Source organism: Lissotriton helveticus, chromosome 7, assembly GCF_964261635.1.
Source record: "Lissotriton helveticus chromosome 7, aLisHel1.1, whole genome shotgun sequence".
Taxonomy (NCBI): Eukaryota; Metazoa; Chordata; class Amphibia; order Caudata; family Salamandridae; genus Lissotriton; species Lissotriton helveticus.
In genome coordinates, this window is record NC_136068.1 from 1,570,340,968 (window position 1) to 1,570,360,202 (window position 19,235).

The following is a 19,235-nucleotide window of genomic DNA, read 5'->3' on the forward strand; positions in this document are numbered from 1 at the left end:
TGTCCAATGAGACACTGTAGCTAGCTCGGTAAGGGGTGAGTTGGTTGCTAAGGTAAGTTTTGGGACATCCTAATTTGCCGAGGTTCCACTCCTCTGTGCACAGTTCTGTGTGAGTACAGAAACCCTGCAACAAGAAGTAACCAAAATTGAAAAGGTGCATATATAGGATGATGTTTGGAGAAAAATTGCTCAATTTCCAAAATATATTTGATGAGGATATTTGAGTAAGGAATCCTGGGGAGTTGGGTAGCTTATTACTCATGTTACCTTCGTGCCAGTGGCATTGCACCCATGGCTGTTATGCATTACCGATGTAGAGGCATTCCAAATTGATAAAGTTCACATACTGCTATGAACCATGCCTGATGCGTTGATCTGATCAATGCCGGTAATATTCAAGTTGGTCGCCACTAATATAATCTTGCCTAATGTGGTCACTATTACAACACTAATATTCTTAGTGGCTTGGAATGATTTTCTTTGAAAATAGCCAGTGCTTATTCTAGAAAATGTTAGAGACCCCTGTCTTTCCTCATTTATTTCTCGTGCTGATCATCTTCTTCATGCTCATGATGAGGTTATAAAGGCTAGCTTTCACATGTACAACAACCAGATACCATTCTGCCAGTATAAAAATACTTAAGTAAGCAAATAAAAACTGAAACAAAGACGTTCTTTGACATATTGAGGCTATAATCTCCACCTTTTTGAGCAGTTTCTATTTGAAAAGAGATTGATGGCCGAAAACGTGTGTTATTGCTTTCAACGATTGGTTTGTATTTAATTGACTAAAAAATACAGTTTGACCATTAAGGGTATATCAAAAACTGAGAAGCAGGAAATATTGAATTCGAGAAACAAAATCAAAGAGAAATCAACAGATAGACAGGACAATTGGCAACTTTCCACATGATTTCTAAACAAATTTAAGAAATACAGTAAATTGTGTGAGGTTCCAATAGGTTTTGTTGTGTGCTCATTCTGCTGTGTATGCCCGTTTGGTTCTAGTGGAACTGTGTCCTGGATAGTATTTTGGTACTTACGTCCGTGAAAATGGATTGTAAATATTAGCTGTGTGATTTGTGGCTTTATTGGGGGTGATCAAAGTAATGGTGAATGTTGAGGATGTTTACCGTGCGTATATTTAGCTTATGTGAATTGTGTTCATGTGGCTAGGTCACGTATATGTGATTGTGCACTAACCTAGTGTTTCTTTAGATATTCCATTGTTTTCTTGGGTAAGTAGGGTGTGGCGGCATACTGTATGTTATACTGTATGTTGTTTTATTCCAAAAGAATGAGGGACACTCATTTATTCCATAAGCAGCTTAATTCACAAATATGAATATACGGTCCAACACATGTTGTCCAATATACATCGCTTACTCTGGACCTCATACAGTTCACATTTTCCATCATAATTAAGTTGTCCTATTGTCACTAAAATACATATTCTTATATTGTAGTCCAAAGTAGTTAATACCATCAAAAACCAAGTGTCTTGGCCTAGTGCCGTAGTCCCTTGCCACAGGTATGTGGCAATGGCTTGGGAAACTATGCAACAACACTTGATTTTTAAGGTTTTGATGCAGTCTTAATTGCTATGGACTACCTTATATTAAACCGGACATCACTGACAATGGGACAGCTTAACTGTGATGGAACATGTTAAATATAAGAGGCTCCCAGAAAGCAATATGTATCGGGGAAACATGCGTCGGCCAGCGTTGCCATACTTGGGAATAAGGCTCCTTATGGTTTAATTAAAGAGAGGTCCTCATTCTTTGCAACACAAGTTATTTTATTGACATCATGTAGGCAAATAAAATGCCTTAAGAGAGCTGCACCACGCCGGGACGGATTGTGCATTTGCCTGTTTGGATTTATTGTGTGTTGCGTAGTATAGTGCATATTAATGTTACTATGAGTCTTTGGGCTCCCTACCTGTTCTTGTGTTCTACGTTTTTATGAACAGCCAGGTGTTTCAATTGGTGTAGGTTTTGCACTAGTTGTAAGTCAGACCGACGAGCCGAGCACCGGTCATTTGGGAGCGCCAATACTCCTAATTGACTGTTTCACAGATTACAAACTTTACACAGTGCCATTTTCTTTCTAATACCTGGCCTACTATGAAACACAATTCATTGCCCTAACATCCGTCATATGTTGCGATCCACTAGTCGTGACCTCAACAGCTGTGTGACCTGTGTAATCAGGCAGGGAAACTGCCAGACCATCATCCATGCCCTGGTAGGCCAACCATAATTAGACACACTGTTAGAAGAGTCAAGGCCCTGACAGTTTTAACCCACTTCAGTAAACTACTCATGACCCAACAGGGCTCATTATACACTGTGTGTACCTGACACAGCGATGGCACTGCCTTTTATTTTGAGTTATTTATAGCAGGTAATTTGTATTACAGTTTTCGCCCTAGCAGGCTTCACAGACTATCACACTAGGCAGGGCTTCTGGTGGGCATTAAATGGTGTATTATATTCAGGGTCACTGAAAATGTGCGGCCGCAGCTGTTTTAGCATAATTGTGGATTTGCCACACAATCCATTAAAAGTTACTAAAAACTAGGCAACCTGTTTTCGCGCACAGTGGAAGGAAACTCTGAAAGGTTAGCTGGCCATCCTTCAGTTGCTTGTTTCTTTATTCTGCTTTTCCCTTTTCTTGCCACATAATTTAGTCAACCCTGTCACATAATGTGGTGTTTCCCCATTGCTGCATAACTCCAATGGCCCTGAATATCTTTGACGAGGCCAGGACAGGCCTCAAACACAATATCATGCAAGGCAACCTCTCTGGTACGCCACACACTTATCACACATGGCAAAACCCTGGCAGGCCTTACCTGGGGTATTCAGTTGACAGGGTCCTGGATAGCTCCACACACTGTATCACACCAAATAGGTCTGACACGTGTAGTACAATTGATAGGGCCCTGCTGGTCATCATACTAGGCAAGGCCTCTGGACTCTGGCTTTTACACACTATATCATACTAGATGGGACATTTGGCAGGCGTTATACAAGACATAGATAGGCAGGGCCTCTGGAATACACTTACATGGTGCATTATAGCGAATAGACTTGGCAGACCTTAACATACTTTATAACTCTAGTCAGGGCCTGGCAACATATACACACCACTGGCCTCTCGTGTTTTCATAAACAGCACGTGGGTATACACTGCTTTGATATACACTTTAATAGACAAAAAACCTTTTAACATCACAGAATACAGGAAAATAACAAATGCAAAAACACATCTGCAAACATGTAACAATGTGCTGTAAAACAGCCACTTACATGTAGGTCTGGATATTGAAAAGGCATTTAACCCCGGTAAAAACAGCTTATAAAGTCCAAGCCCCGTACAAAAAAAGAGAAATAGACAACAAATTAAAAAGAAATAAAACCCATCAGAAAAGCTTTTTGAAATACCCGGTTATCATAAAAATATGGCATATTGTATCATGATATTGTATATGAAGTGTATATAAAACAGAACAATAAGTTTGTCGTGGCTGTAGACCAAACTTCTGTACGTTTTAAGTTGCCTATAGATGTAGGTCAACAACACCTGTTTTGTAACGTCTGCGTTGCAAGCCAAACTATGTTGTCATGTCATTATAACAGCAAAACAACTGAAAATAAACCGGGCGTGCGTATTACAATACAGATAGTAACTACTAAAGTATTTTTAAACATTACAAAAGTTGTGCATTCAGTATACAAGCTCAACTTTAAGAGGCCTATGATGCTACAAAGTCCTTACAAACTACATTCGAGGTACAGTTTAAAGAGCTGGTGTTTATTAGTATTCACTTTACCGAGATGTTTTTTTTCCTAAAGCGAGGGGTGAAATAACCCAACTGATCAGCAGCGACCCACTGGTTTATAGTTTACTATTGCCAGATACCTAAAACGATTGACACCACCTCTCCGGTGGGTGGGAGGTGCCAGTTTTTCTTTTACCCACATTTGCTTTGTAACACTGGGGTGGGTAACATTATAATATGGGCGAGTTTTGAAGAACCGCTGCGGGGGTTCTACTTTTAACTGCCCCTTTGTAAAAAAAATTAAAAAAAATAAAAACACAATTAAATCACACTTTGATTACCAAACCAACCGCAGAGAGCCACTGTGCACTGAACAATCTAAAAATAAACAAAAGATCCGATTTTCCCTCCAAGAAAACGAGTGTTTCCAGAGTTAGTGGCGCTGGGTGTGGTGTAATGTACCCAAAACATCAGATTAAAGTAAGAAACTACCGCCACCCTCTTTGCGCCCCACACTCCGGGTGGGAGGGAGCAGGCTCGTGAAGAGAACTTTAACCTTTGTTCACACAAAAGGCCCGCGGCAGACTGGGAGAGGGGAGGGGGGGATGACTCAACAACCCCTCAACCCCCGAGTTTCCTGGAATCAGAGCCTTCCAGAAGTTTATTTACAACGCGGGGAAGCGGAAAAGAATATAAAAAAGTAAAGACGAGGGGCTCTCGTCCGCACTGAGCTCGCACAAGTGTAGGATGAAGACAGAAAAGAGGTCGGCGCAAAAGTGGAATGCCGGGCTGTGCGGCTTGGTTGGTTTACCAGAAGTGGACAAAGAAAATCAACTTTCATAGCATGTTTCCCTCCTTATCTCGAACTCTCCCTCCTCCACCCCCCCCCCCCCTCTCTTTCCCATTTTTCACGGACTCTCCCGCCTGCCAATCACCAAGTGTATACAAAAGTTGCATTTACGCATTTTAAACACAACTAAACAAGAAAGTATACAGAACATGTAAATCACTCCAAGAGAGTACGCTGCATTGATCCAGGGGCGGGCTGTGAGGAAACGGCCACTTCCTTTTAGTAAAACATTAATCCAAACATTGAAAGAAGAGGAAAAAAAACTCCTCCCGCCTTTCTACTTCACTCATATTCCTCTCCAAACACAGACTACAAACTTTCGAAATCAGTGCAGGTCTCAAAAAACAGACGAAGATGGCTCCAGCTACAACAAAGGGCTGTGGAGAGAAACCGGATTTAAATGTTTTTGGGGGAAAAGCTGATCACATCCCACCGTTCCTAAAATGAACAGCAGCTATCAACAGGCTGAGAACAGCCCTACAGCCGGACAGAACCATAGTAACCAGTTCATTATTAAATGCGTTCTCCTACCAGGCTCTGAGTATTGCTTAAAGTAACTTCTAAAGCAGCCCCCACCCCGCCGAGGAGAGCAAAGACCTGCCCCGTTCTTTATTAAAGCCATCTCGGGGGTTTGCCCGCCCTGGGAGAGAGGGATTTTTTTTTGCTTAGCTCAGCAAAGCCTTTTGAAGGGAAAAAAAAGAAAGAAAAGCTCAGAGCTGAGACATGAACAAAATAAGCGCTGGAAGAATGCGAATTGTGAGTTCGGTGTGGGGAAACTCCCCTCATTACACCATTCGACCCCCCCCCACACACACACACATGAAGAAGTTGAAAGTAGGACATTTAGGGGGGGGGGGCAGCCTTCGCGTATCTTTAAAAAGTAAAAAAAAAAAGTTCAAAACGCGACAGTACTATACGCAGAGAACGCTACTCACAGAGGGTGGAAATTGGGAAAGATTTCAGCAGATAGGGTGCAAAACGAAGAAGTTCACATACTAGGACTCAAAAGGACGGAGAGAACCAAGACAAGAGACGCGCAACACCAGTGCACTCTCCGGGAGCAGCGAAAAGTGTGCACTTGGAGAGTGCAAGGGAGAGTCTCGCAGAGAAGTGTGATCTAAGGGTACTCAGACGTGTTTAAAAGAAGGGTACAAGCAGATAGGGGAGACTAGAAGAGTGAAATGCGAGTACACTCTCGGAGGGAAAATAAACTGGAAATTACACAGAGGGGAAGAGAAGAGGTTACTCCCAGAAAGTGAGTAATGGGGGACAGGCAAAGTGAGGGTGTAAGTTTAGGGTACTCACGTACACTGGTGTAAAATTAGGGTACTCTGGAAGAGAAGTAGTGGCAGATCGGGAACGTTGATACTCAGAGAGGCTAGAACAAGTGAGTAATGAGAAAGGTGTAACATGATGTAAATACAAGAAGATATTCACAAGGAGTAGGGGCAAAAGGAGGGTACTGGCAGAGGCACTAACAGAGGTGTAAAATGAAGGCTCTTGACGTGACAGGAGGGGCACTCTGGGGAGGGGGATTAAAAGGAAGACTTAATAAGAGGGTACTCACAGAGAGGTGTCTATCGGAAGCCAGGGTGGGGCTCTCTGCACAGTCCATGCACTCATGGGGTCCTCCAGCCCTGCAGTAACCTTCAGGAGACACGTCCCAGCAGACACCGCGGCCATGCTGAAGGCGGCCATGGGGCAGCAAAAACACTGGCTGTGTCCTGAAAAGCAGCCCTGCCTGGGGGGCAACTGTAAGAACGCAGGAGTGCAGTTCCCTCACTGCCTGCACGCAAGATGTCTCCTGGTACTGGAAGCGTCCTGTCGAGTTTCAGAGAAGTGCTCGAGTAGTTGGAAAATACTCTTTTTTTGAAGAAAAACGCAAATAAAAGCCCAAAAACTCTGACCGCCTCCCTCTCCTGCCCCAGCGCGAGGTTCCCCACACCTCTGTGCGCCGCACTCCAGGGAGGGAGGCGGAGAGTCAACGAGAAGCCAGGAACCAGGCGCAAATATGCCAAACATGCTAGAAACGACAAGGATTTGAAGCTCCCAGATCCCTGAGCGTGTCAGAGAGAGGGAAGGGAAAGAGAGAGAAGGCGAGCGAGCAGGAGAGGGGGAGAGAAGACAAAGGGGAGCGGGGAAGCAGGGGATGGAAAAGGGGGGGACAAAGCGACAGGGAAGAAGAGGAGAGAAAGAAACAAAAGCCACGCCAATGAAACTTTGTGCCTTACCTCCTGGGAGCCCTTTATTGTGCCCCAGAGTGAAAGTTTGTAGCAGGGTGTTAGTGTGAGCAGGGCTAACTGTGCTGAGGGCTTGAGTGCTCTGTGGGACAGTTGTTCTCTTCCCCTCCTCTTCTCTCCCGGGGGCTGCGGCCCCTGGAAGTGGTGGTGGGTGATGATGATGATGGTTTTGGCGGCGGTGCCCTGGGTCCCGGTGCCTGCTGTTGTTGATGCCTGAGAAGGCAGGCCTGGTATTTTGGAAAGGTGACAGCTTTTCAGAGGAATCTCTGGAATGAGAGAGAGGAATGGAATGGAGTGAACTCAGCCAGTCAGTTTCAGTTCAGGGAGGGGCCATGGAAAGGGGCGGGGCCCGGCAGGAGGCGGGGCTGCACCTCCAACCTGGCTGCTCCTCCCCATGAGCTCACCAGAGGCGCCGCCTGCCAGCAGGTCAAGAGGAGGAAGAAGGGGTGGGGTGAGAACGGCCTCTGCTAAACTCTCCTGTGTGCCCTGGACTCGAAGACGGGGGGCTGGGAGTAAAACCGGAGCAGGGGAAACAGTGGCGATCCTGGAAAGAACTCTTAAAATGTGACTTCGACCGCAGCAGAGGTAGGACAGAACCGGAGTGGCACTGGTAAGACCAGTAGAGATCCTCCAAAAACGCCAAGAACAGTACTTCAGACACGACGGGATAGCGGCAAGAACTAGAGCAGGCCTCGAGTCTGATGAAAGGGAGTGTTTAATAAAAACAAGGAAACTGGAATCACAGCAGCGCCGGAGCGTGACGAGCTCCGAAGTATGGCCAGACTAATGCTGGCAAAGGTACTTACGATGCTTTAAATGGGCCTGTATTGTCCGGTACCGGCACTTTTTTTTTTTTCTTGAGAGGATGAGTACCTGCACTTCTCAAGGGTGACGTAATACGTTTAATTGGAGAGTTCCGGCACTTCTCAGAAACAAGCACGTTCTCTGGTACAGGGCACCTGCACTTCTATTTTTCCATTTCAAGCACTGTGTACCGGACAGAACAAGAAAGGTTCTGAAACCGCATCCGAGCAGGTGAAGAAGTACAGAGAAAGACGCATCGAAACGGGCCTGAACCAATAGAAGCACGACCAGAGCCAGAGAAGCTCGAGGCGGGGTTAGAACTGAGGGGAGATCAGAGTAGAGATGGAAGCAAACACAAACTTTTACAGAGATACCCAGAGAACAGCGTTCCAACTAGCGAACATCTAAGACAGAACCAGAGCAATACTAGAGAAAACCAAGAGGGAATCTAGATATAAAACAGTAAAATTAAATTTAAAAAAAACATTTACGACCGGGCGCAAAGCTGAGCCCAAACCAGAACAATGCTAGAAACCAGAACTAATGCTATACGAGAAAGGCGATCTAGTCGAAAAGCTAGGCAGAACAAGAGCAGCTGCTTCAGAACTGTGTCAGAATTAGAGCGTAGCTGAATGAAAACACCAAGAAACAAAATAGAAGTAGGAAAAGCAAACCTAGAAAAAGAGTGACGACACAAGAAATGAGCCGACACAGAATGAGAACATTACCAGGGCCAGAATACAGCAGGCGCTAAACAAGAATTGATACAAAGATACAGCAGGCGCTAAACAAGAATTGATACAAAGATACAGCAGGCGCTAAACAAGAACTGATACAAAGACACAACAGGCGCTAAACAAGAATTTATTCAAAGAGGGGAGAGAAGTGCACGAACACTACTAGTGGGAGACAAGAGTTTGGGCAGAGCAGGACTGAACGAGAAAGGTGCTCTTGTATAAATAGCGCTTTGTCATACACTACAGAATTAAAGTAGGATAAGTGCTATTCTACACCAAATCCAGAGCTAGCACAAAAGGAAATTTTAGTGACTGACCTAATTAAAGTCAAATACTGTTAGTAAGCAATATCTAACTTTCGGTTATTAATAATTCGTCAAAAGTCAAGTCCACAGAACAAAAAGGTGGGCGGGTCATAATTAATGTGCAGGTAGATAATTAGTATTCACCAGAAGTGTAATGAAAGGTAAGCAACCTATTCTTCTGATGGGTACTTCTACTTACAAAACCTTTACCTGTTGAATCAGTACCAAAGCAGTCCCTCCGCAGAAGTGGAGTGGACATACACCAGAACGTCAAGCAAGACTAAAGAGGCAAAACAACGTTCCTGCCAACCTGAGAATCAATGCAATAATTTTCGAAGTATGGAGAAAAGCCCAGTTTCAGCTGGAGAAACAACAATTGCTCTGATGGAATGAGGCCTAAGGCTTTCTGGTGGTCCTCCTGGGCCAGGGCAAAGCATTTTTGAAAGCCCAGGACAAACCAGTGAGTGTAAGTTTGCTGCTGAGCCGTTTTTCTTTCCAATGATTAGTTGATTATCCATGCAGTGCTTCTTATTTGTATCAGCATAGAAGCTAATGTGCCATGCAAGTCTCATCAATGCAGCTTCCCCCCTCCTTTGATGGATGCAGAGGTGAAAAAACATGTGAAGTGTAACAAATTGCCCTGTATGAAGGGGTGACACCACTTTCGGAAGCAAGGATGCCCTTGTCCCAAGAACCAGCTAATCTGAGAAGAATGTGTATAATGAGGGTGAAACGACAAAGCCTGAAATGTGCTAATATGCTGGACAAAAGTGACCGTAATAAGGAATATAGTTTCAGTGTAAGAAGATGAATAGTGCAGCTGTGAAGAGGTTGAAAAGCTGGACACATCAGCACTACAGCATAATTCAAGGATCATGAGGAAACACATGATAATCCTTTTGGAAAATGCACCAAACAGGATGAGGGCTGAATAGGTAAGTGGAGACAGGCCAACAGGTCCGAGACGTAACCTTAGACTGTATCTACAGCAAAACCATACTGGACCAAGATTAACACAACAGAACATCTATTTTACTTGTAAGGGATCAGCACGCTTCTCACAGTAGGAGACAAAACAAACCCACTAACCTGAGTAATGCACTTGGTGGATGGGCAGTGTACACTCAGATTGCCATTCACCACTTCCACGGTAAGGTCATAACCCTTAAGTTGATCTCGCTCAATTTCCGCACATGAAGATTGGTTGGGATGAAACACACTGCCCTATTGCTGGCTTAGTAGGTCCTCTCAATGGGGAAACCAAAGTGAAAGGCAGATAAGGACCAGTTTATCAGATCCTTTGAGCACAATCCGAGCCCGAGCCCACCAGAATGGCCTGCGCTCAGTTTCACTTCGCATTCTTCAGAACGCACAGGCAGTGGTGGGATCTCCCACCAAAGGCAGAACACATCTTTCACAGAGCTTCAAGGAAGGAAATGAAATGCCAAAAAGGTCGAACACTGAGTGTTTTCAGAGGTGTGGAAGATCCCTTTACCACTTCTCAGCATGTGTCTAGGATGGACATGCAATAGGTTGTGTAACTTAATTAAATGATAAAGCATGCATTATGTACGTTTTGAAGTCCAAAGGATAGCAGATACTTAAAAGTATCAACATTTGAAATTGCTTCCTGTTAATGGGATAATCAATATAGTGGAACCAATGAATGGCCTTAGCACGTCAGTAAGCTCACTTTAGCAGAAAAATTAAACATTTGAACACAGGAAGCACGTCTGTTGTTTGAGGGAGATGAACCATGGCAAGCACAACTTTTATTCTAGCTCTTTGAGCGACTTAGATTTATTATCTATTAGCGCACAGACGATTGGCTTTAATGTGTTTTTTAATATATTGTGATGATTTTAATTAATCTTCCATAAAATGAAAGGACTTCTGCATGTACGTGCTATTTGTCATTGGAAAGAAGACACTCGCTAAGCTAGTCCACCTTGATGTTGAGGGAACTCGCTAGATGACTTGCCATCAGTGAGACCCCTCTAAGCCCTAGCAAGTACCAACCTCAGCACCTCTAGAGAGCGCCCAAGCATGTACTACCTGCTTGTTGCAACACCACTCATCAGTCGTGTTGTCACTGAACATCTAAATCGATTTGCCCCTGACAGTTAAAATCCATAATTTCCAAGCATATGACATGCAGCCCCAGTAGGTTTTAAGAGGCAGCATCACTCCAACCTCTACCAGAGACCCTGGATTTACACCATATCCAGGTGACCTCCATAGTCATTCATTCAAATAACTTTATTTCGATTCCAAAAAGGAGTCATAAAAGTATACACCAATATAAAAGTACATAGTCTGTCCTAAAAGTCCACGATACATATTTACATATTTAAGCTTTACAATGCATTAAAATAACCTTGATCATATATATGTACAAGACATAAGGTGCTAAGTAGATTTTATCAAGAGGCCAACAGGGAAAACATTAATGGAAATTTCCACCAATAACTTATTTCAATATCGATTTCTAATGGCAAAGGCCGATCTAATAAAACTGAGTACAGCATTACAAATACTTGGAGTTGACAAGGACAATAAATGTTCATAGCCCTCTTTGTAATAGCATGATCCAAAAGATAATAAGACAGGTCTAATAAATGTGTTTCTTGGGACCTTATACAAAGCACAGAAAAGGATAAGGTGCAAAGTGCTTTGCGAAACCCTATCATTACAGGGGCAAGGAGGTAGACTCTCACACCATCCCCCTTGCTTTGGAAAGGCAAAAAGGAAGTGTAATGTATTAAGGCGAAACCTTGTCAGATAGAAACACCATTGGGTATGGATAATATACGATAAGTAAAAAGGCCGCTGCAATTTGCCTCTAACATACAGTGCATGCTCACTATTCCTTAAGGTACCCAAATTAGAACAGTAGGCATTTTTGATAGTTGACTTAGAATCCTTGCCAATCATATCAGGGTTTTCAAACATATTGCCTAACCCAATCTTATAAAAGGAATCCCTAACGTATAAGAGCCATGGAATCTCCATAAAGTGGTCAAGTTTAAGGCAATCTTGTAAAATATCCTTTGTCAATTTCAGTTCTTCAGATTGCAAAACTTTAGACCATAACAATAATGGCGCTACATGTATAATGTCACTTACAAACTCCATACCCACCTCCCCATGACAAAAACTGTTCGACGTACCTGATGGGACAGATAGGAGACGCTTTATAAATTTGTTCTCCATAGCCTGTAACTTTTCACTATTTTGTGACCCCCAGACTCCAGCGCCGAAAGTTGCAACGGAGACACACTTGGCTTTATACAGGGATAATATTTCTGCTATTCGCCTTTGACCTAGTTTACTGGCAAAACGAAAAAGGGCTTCAATTGATTGTGTAACCTTTTGGACCCGAGCTGATATCAAAGGGTCCCAATTCAGTTTCTTGTTAAATAGGTTACCCAGATAATTAAAGTTGTCAACTTTCACTATAATTGAGTCCTTCACCATATACCTGCGGGTTTTTACACTTTTCGGGCCACAGGTCATGGCAAAGGATTTAGTGAAGTTGACCCTAAGATCTAAGCTTTCCATAAATATATCAAAAGCATTCAGACAAATCTGCATGCTATTGGGAGTGAGGGTCATTAAAACAGTGTCGTCTGCGCATGACAACATTGGTATCCTTTTGCCATTCGCCTGTGGGAAGTCAGCGCCAGATTCCAACAAAAAACTTTCTAATCCATTGGTATAAACCAAAAATAAAAAGGGAGCTAAAATGCATCCCTGGCGGACACCTTCAGTGGATAATATGGGTCTAGTCTTCTCCCCACCAGGGCCATATCTGATTCTCACTGTTGTGGCGGCATGGAGCCTGCGAAGCAAGGTAACCAATGGTTCTTCAAACCCCATGGACTCCATCATCCGCCACAGCTTACCCCTACATACAGTGTCAAAGGCACTGGACAAGTCCATGAATGCCAAGTGGATGGAACTATTCTTGGCACCCATGTACTTGCCCATAATTAGTGCCAAATTGAGACACTGCTCGGTGGTTCCTTTACCTCTTCTAAACCCATATTGGGAGTCCACAATAATGCCTACTGACTCCGCCCATGTTTCGAGGCGTGCCAATATCACTCTTCCCATTAGTTTACAGGACGCATCTATTAGTGATATCGGCCTATAGCAGCACGGGTCAGACTTGTCACCCTTTTTGAAAATAGGTACCACAACAGCCTCTTTCCAGGAAATCGGAATAGACCCCACCACTATTGCCGTAAATACATTTAATAGTAGTGGTGACCAGACCTCTAAGTTATGTTTAAAGAGATCCAAGGGTACTGCATCTGGCCCTGGGGCCTTTAGTGCAGTACCCTTACTCAGGGCAATCTTTACCTCTGGTAGCATTAATGAGTCATTAAATAATTTTGCTGACTCCATATTGAAGTCGCCAATTCCCACAGTAGTAGTTGGCAATACCTCATTTGGATTAAAGATTTTACTATAGTGAGCTACCCAGGAGTCTTCTGGTATGTTCGCTTGCATGGTACCCTTTTCTCCAGTTCTTAAAAATGGTCAGTTTATTACCTCCCAAAAAAGCCTAGTGTCCCCCAGTTCGGCCGCGTTTTCCAGATCTTCCCATGCCTTAATCCTTAACTCATTTTTCCGTCTACTGATTGCGTTTCTATACCTTTTCCTAGCTGATCTAACCAAATCTCTATCACGTGGTACTTGGCATAAAGCCTTTGTTAAACTTGTTTGAGCAGCAGAACATTCTTCGTCAAACCATTTGGGTCCCCTATCTTGTTTCCCCCCCCCTCTTTTTACAAGGTGTGAAGCCATAGTCAAGAGATATGGGGTTTCTGTTGCTATTGTAGCAACTGGCGGTTTACAGCAGAATAGTCTGCTGCAAGCTAGAGTGATGTTTATCACCCCTCACTCTAAATCTTGAGAGATCTCTTTGGAAACACCAAATTTGTCCAAAAGACATCAGTATTTTTGGGCCTGCTGCTGGTGCAAGTTCCACTGAAGACCCTGTATATGACACTACGCAAATGGCATATTTAGGAGGCTAACAGGTCTATTATCGTTAAAACGTTTGAGGTTGGAAGAGGTTTCGGCTGAAACAAACACATTACTTACCATCAGTATCACTCTTTCTGGATCTGGAAAAGTTCTCATCAATGCTCCTACACACCAGCAGGTGGCACTGTGTAGCTCTGCGCTGGCTCCGTAGCGCCCCAGAAGTGACAGAGTGGAGCTGCATATAATGGCCACCCCTGCTAGCAGACATCAGTTTCTTGCTTGGCTGTTTCCATGACCTCAAATGCGAAGAGTGAAACAATTGTTGGTACCACTGTGCCAATTCCTAATTTGTGTCATTTTTAGATAATAAAAAGAGGCCACTCCACAGAACTGGGAGGTAGGAGGGTGGTGAGGAACCTGCAAATAGGTAGTGAAGAAAAAACTTTACTTGAGGTTAGTAATTTTGTTTTCTGATGGATTCTTCTAACCGCAGACTTATTTGGATCATGCAGAACAATGCAAATTACTCTTGCAAGGAATGATTACTGGGGGCATCTGAGAACTTGATTTCCTCAATTAATACTTCTGTACACAATTTTTCCAGTTCATTTTTTCAAGTCTACTCTTATGGAAATTAGAACATTTCTAACTTTTTGTATTTTGGGAAAAGCACCATCTTTTCTACAAAACCTTTCAAAATACCTAACTTTTTACTGAATGCTTTGGAAAATTCCTCTTCTAATTTTTTTCTTGCATCTCCATTTTCCACCATTTTGATATGATCGCTATATCCTAACACTTGCACCAGATGATTTGGTTTTAGTGTCAATATTAGTGTTTTTTGCTGATGCTATGCTAAGAAACAAGAACCACTTTAGCAATATACACTGTAGTCACTTCAGTGGGCTTGTTCACATACCCCTTCAATTCAATGTCTGGTGGACACAATACACTTATTGAACGTGTCAAATTGCTACTCCCCTATCAGGGTACATCATGCTCCTGAATCTGCCATCATGCCTATTTCTAAACGTCCAACTCTCGTGGTACAAATATGGGCCATTTTCAGTAGCGGCTGCCAGGGAACGAGGGTGGAGGGGCAAAATAATAATACAAAAATACCACTTACCCCGTCCGCCGGCTGCATTTCTCCGGAACCAGGAAGCACCCAGGCTCCCCATAGCCAATCACAATGCTGCAGTGCAGCATTAGTCTGAGCACCGTGGATCGGCGCTAAGATTGGGACTGGGGACCTAGGCATGTTCCCCACCAGGCTGTGTAATGCAGCCTGGTGGAGAACATGTAAAGTGCGCATGACTGTTTGGCCGGGCCAGGACAGCCGGCCAAGCAGTCATTCCCACGAGGAGTGTGAAAACCACTCCTCCCTGTGCCTCCAGCCTGCCCCACCCTAACCCAGTCCGAACCTGCATCATAACTGTTATCATCATTTTACTTTTCCTGCTCAAAGAGCAGTGGGGCAACGCTCCTCCACTGAGGCAGAGGAGCTGCCCCAGCCATCTTTGTGATTCTACTGCATCCACTTGTCTAACATTAGTCCTACTCACAATTCTCTACTCCTGTCTATAACCCATACAAACTCTTACAAATGATCAAATATGGTGTGGTTGTACACTGGCTGTCAAGACAGTCCCAGTTCTCTCCAAATGCATAGCACAAATTTCAGGTCCTAACCCAAGGCCCCAGAAACCAAATGACAATCACAGCTAAAGGGCGGGAGCCAGCTAAAATGATTCAAAGTGGGCCAATTGCACACTGGTTAGCGAAACTCTAACAATTCTCCCCAAAAGCATGATGGTACATGTAGTCATAAACAGCCTTTACTCACTGTAGATACATTGTTGCTTGCAGTTAAAGCACAGCTCAGTGCTTAGTGACTCATTAATGCGTTTTATATTTCCTTCTTGATCATAAGGGTAAGTCCTAGGGAAGGAGTTATGTCTTGCTGCTGTGTTATTCGTGGGTAAGTGCCATATCCAACATTTATTGAGACAGTGAAGAAGATAATATAAAGTTTCATCCTTTTCCATACTTCTATTTTAAGTTCACATCAGCCACAAAGACAAAAAATTAGAGGTTTGGGCTCTTAAATCTAGTATGACTCCACTGCAGATGTTTTTTTTCTCACGCCACCAGTGAAAAGTACTCTCAGAGGCAGCAACAGCTGAGCTCCTCACTCCACGGTGCACAATGCTCCTCCTTGCTTGCTTGGTACCCTCCTGGATGCCTGCTTACTATGTTAGTGAAAGGTACAGAGGTAGATTTAAGTTGAGTTTATTTATTTTAAGAAAGACACGTCCATAACAATGAGGGAATGTTGGCAATGGTCACCAGTGGAACTTACCTTTCAAGGTTCCAGAATGTAACTAGCACCAACCTACATGTACATTACATAGGTGCCAGTACGTTATTAGCTACTGACTGAACGCCCCAGGAACCGCCTCCTCTTTCCTAAACCTACTCTATCTGACAACCCAGCCTTGTAATGACACCCCAAGATTTCATGACCCCATAGCTAAGCGGATCAGGAAAGAAATGACAAAGATATAAGGTTATAAAACCCACATAATAAATATTAATTATTTTAAAAAAACAAGACTTATTGTAGAGGAGTAGGTGAACAAAAGCTCCGCCCCCTCTCTGCCGATATTTGCCATTGGCTTGTGTCATTGTGTGTCCTAAATGCTGGCTTCTGATTTGCCGATAGGCTTGTTAGTCTCTCCTTAGTACCGCCTCCTCTTAATTAGTCACCTCCCATGGCGACTGGCCTCTTAACTTCAGTTGTTACATGGTACCTGTTATTTAGACTGTGGGCACTGTTTTCTTTAATGAGGTTCTCCTACTGCATGCACAACATGCTTTGGGGCCTTCTTTACTCCCCCCCCCCTTCCGTTGTCGTACCTTCTCTCCCCGCCCTCCCTCCCGTTGTCTGTGCCTTCTTCACCACCGCCCGCCCACCCGTTATCCATGCCTTCTCCCCTCCCTTCCCTCTTGTTGTCTGTGCCTTCTCCCCCCACCCGTCTGCCCTCCCTCCCGTTGTCATGATGCCTTCCATTTGCAATGCAATAGGCCTTGCGTAATTGCTAGACCTATGTAAATGCCAGACCTATTGCATTGCAAATGCTTGTTTCTTTCACCTGCAGGAGCAGGAGATCATCCGACAGGTTTGTCTGATTCTGATGACCCCTTCATTCCTCAACCTTAGCAAAAGGAGTGAGGGACACCTGACTTTTCATTTTCTTTGCAAAGATCACTGTTTCCATTAGGACTAAAAAAAATCTACCCAGGTATCACACCCCGAATATTGAGGTTCTCCAGACACAACAACCGGAATGAGAAAGTGTTAATAACAGATCAGTGAGAAAACCAAAACTGTTCCAGAGCTAAAGCAGTATGAGAACAATGCTGTAATTCCACGTTTTAGGCATGTTTGAAGCAATTGCACCTTCCTGTTTCCGACACTGAAGGAGAATTTACTCGATATGTCTTCACCTATTTGTGTAATCGCCTCCTGTGGGTGGAAGCTTCTGACCCATACAATTTATGGACTGCTTTCCTTGTTTTCATTCATTCACAGAATGCATATTTTGTCCCATAAAAATGACCAACAAAGCCATGAATGACTGAGAAGGGATTCATGTCAGGGAATTGGAGGATCTTAGAATGGTGAGGAGGCGAAACAAGCACTAGGCCAAGCCAACAGCTATCACTTTTGAAAGGCATTAGCTGACCTGGTTTTGCCAATGCCTATTGCCAATGCTGAATGGCATTAGCATAAGGAGAACATTTTTTTTTGTTACCTATGTTAAACTGCTCGGCAAAAAAAAATAATGGAGCTGGCCACATAACGATGAAACATGAACACACTTATGTCATGCCGCTACAGCTTTTAATTTACCCATGATTACCTTTGCAAGATGGCAAATTCTAATCTTTGAGCAGTAATTTAAAAGCAGTGGAGGATCAAGCAACGCCACTGCCGTCACCAATGTGATTTGCAAGAACTGTTAGTTTGGTGTTAAGTATCTGCTAGTGGTAATGTCTTGGGGCTGAATTTGTTGCAGAATGTCTTTAAAAATTAAGGTGGCCCAAAAGTTAACTGTGCAGGACACCCTAGTTACTTGCTTTTTTTCACATCGATTAACTAGTAAATAAACGCTTTCATGTTTTGAACAGGGGGCTGCATGCGAAAGTCAGAAGTGTGCTTGCGGCCCCAAGATTAGCTTTAGAGGGATGTTATAGTATAGACCACGGGTACTCATAGTACGGGCCGCCAGGCCCGGCAAGCTTCCCCTGATGACCCGCGGACCTTGCAGACAATTTACCCGTGTTTTGAAAGAAAAAAAAACAATTTGAAGAGTGTCAGCAAACACTGCGCGCCGACTCTGCTGCTCTGTGGGGGCCCGGGCATTCCAGTGATAGGGTGCAGCTGCAGGGGCGCTAAGAGGTGAAATACAAAAGCCTCATTAACATACACATGCTCTTTTAAAGACCTGTGAAGTGCTCGGGTGCGGCAGTGTGTGTGTGTGTGTGTGCCAGGAAGCTGTCTCAGCCAAGGCGCACTCAGGCAGGGTGAGATGTAGAGGGTGATGGAGAGAGGGAAAGGGAGGGAGAGCGAGGGAGGGAGGGAGGGAAAGGGAGGCAGACACAGACAGAGGGAGGCAAAGGGAGGGAGAAGGAGGGAGGCAGACAGGAGAAGAGCGAGGGAGGGAAAGGGAGGGGGAAGGAGGGCAAGGGAGGGAAGGTGGGAAAGAGAGGCAGACAGAGGGAGAGCGAGGGAGGGAGAGCGAGGGAGGGAGAGGGAGAGCGAGGAAGGGAAAGGGATGCAGACAGAGGAAGAGCAAGGGAGGGAGGAAAAGGGAGGCAGACAGTGGAAGAGGGAGGGAGGGAAAGGAGGGAGGGAAAGGGAGGCAGAGAGGGAGGGAGGTGGACGGAGGGAGACGGGGAGGGAGGGAAAGGGGAGGGAGAGCAAGGGGAGGGAGAGCGAGGGAAGGAAAGGGAGAGAGAGCGAGGGAGGGAGGGAAAGGGAGGCAGACAGAGGGAGAGGCAGGGAAAGGGAGGCAGACAAAGGGAAAGGGAGGGCGGGAAAGGGAGGCAGACAGGGAGAGCGAGGGAGGCAGACAGAGGGTGAGAAAGGAAAGGAGGGGGAAAGGGAGGCAGACAGCTTTCCCTGATGACCCGCGGACCTTGCAGACAATTTACCCGTGTTTTGAAAGAAAAAAAAACAATTTGAAGAGTGTCAGCAAACACTGCACGCCGACTCTGCTGCTCTGTGGGGGCCCGGGCATTCCAGTGATAGGGTGCAGCTGCAGGGGCGCTAAGAGGTGAAATACAAAAGCCTCATTAACATACACATGCTCTTTTAAAGACCTGTGAAGTGCTCGGGTGCGGCAGTGTGTGTGTGTGTGTGCCAGGAAGCTGTCTCAGCCAAGGCACACTCAGGCAGGGTGAGATGTAGAGGGTGACGGAGGGAGGGAAAGGGAGGGAGAGCGAGGG

At 44.5% G+C, this 19,235-nt stretch overlaps 1 protein-coding gene and 1 long non-coding RNA gene across 8 annotated transcripts in view; one reads left to right on the plus strand and one right to left on the minus strand.

Annotated features, from left to right (window-relative positions):
- The window catches only part of TEAD2 (TEA domain transcription factor 2), a 474,234-nt gene that overhangs the window by 202,381 nt on the left and 252,618 nt on the right, over positions 1-19,235 (minus strand). The window contains exon 1 of one of the 6 annotated variants that reach the window (XM_078655078.1): positions 6,872-7,191. The exons of 4 other annotated variants lie outside the window; for them this stretch is intronic. The gene's annotated coding sequence lies outside the window, so the exon portion shown is untranslated. Of the gene's footprint in view, positions 1-6,207; positions 6,571-6,871; positions 7,192-19,235 lie in introns of those variants that run through there. One more of the 6 variants, XM_078655079.1, reaches the window with a different exon arrangement.
- Positions 7,326-19,235, plus strand: part of LOC144770514 (uncharacterized) — a 42,221-nt gene continuing 30,311 nt past the window's right edge. Inside the window, exon 1 of one of the 2 annotated variants that reach the window (XR_013598919.1) lies at positions 7,326-7,465. This is a non-coding gene — a long non-coding RNA (uncharacterized LOC144770514). Of the gene's footprint in view, positions 7,466-7,509; positions 9,662-19,235 lie in introns of those variants that run through there. The other variant, XR_013598918.1, reaches the window with a different exon arrangement.